This window comes from Penaeus monodon, chromosome 22, assembly GCF_015228065.2.
Source record: "Penaeus monodon isolate SGIC_2016 chromosome 22, NSTDA_Pmon_1, whole genome shotgun sequence".
Classification (NCBI taxonomy): Eukaryota; Metazoa; Arthropoda; class Malacostraca; order Decapoda; family Penaeidae; genus Penaeus; species Penaeus monodon.
The window spans coordinates 6,715,301-6,715,787 of NC_051407.1; the positions used below are offsets into that span (position 1 = coordinate 6,715,301).

At 34.3% G+C, this 487-nt stretch overlaps 1 protein-coding gene across 1 annotated transcript in view; it reads right to left on the reverse strand.

Moving 5' to 3' along the window:
- Positions 1-487, reverse strand: part of LOC119587504 (ATP-dependent RNA helicase A-like) — a 3,454-nt gene that overhangs the window by 660 nt on the left and 2,307 nt on the right. The gene's annotated exons all lie outside the window — the stretch shown is intronic.

A 487-nucleotide genomic window follows, 5' to 3' on the forward strand; every position in this document is an offset into this window, starting at 1 on the left:
CGTCTCGAGTTGAGGTATCCAGCAACCTCAGACATAGACGTGATAACAGTGGAACAATGTCAGTTAGAATTGTTAGAATTATATTAACAATATCACCAAAGATATGTATCTGATCAGTTACTTTTGTACCACGATTTTCAAAGCATGTACCTAGTGATCTATCTAGTTGCGTATTTTTTAATGAGAAATGGAAGGACTCTGTAGGAGGAAATTTTTTATTTCATGGGAATGAATTCCCACTATTCTTTAGAATATGCAATCTTGTACCTTCTCGTCCTGGACTTCACGGGATCGCTTTCTCAGGTACAAAACAAGTATGTTAACGCTACAGAATTTATTTATCTTGCAGTTGTTCTTATTTCATTTTGAGATGAAGAAAAGGGGTGCAAATGAAATGTAAGGACTCAGAAATATTATTCTTGAGAAAAATCTCTGACTTGTTGATTACAGATATTAAACGACCTTAATTCAGTGCTAATTCATACTA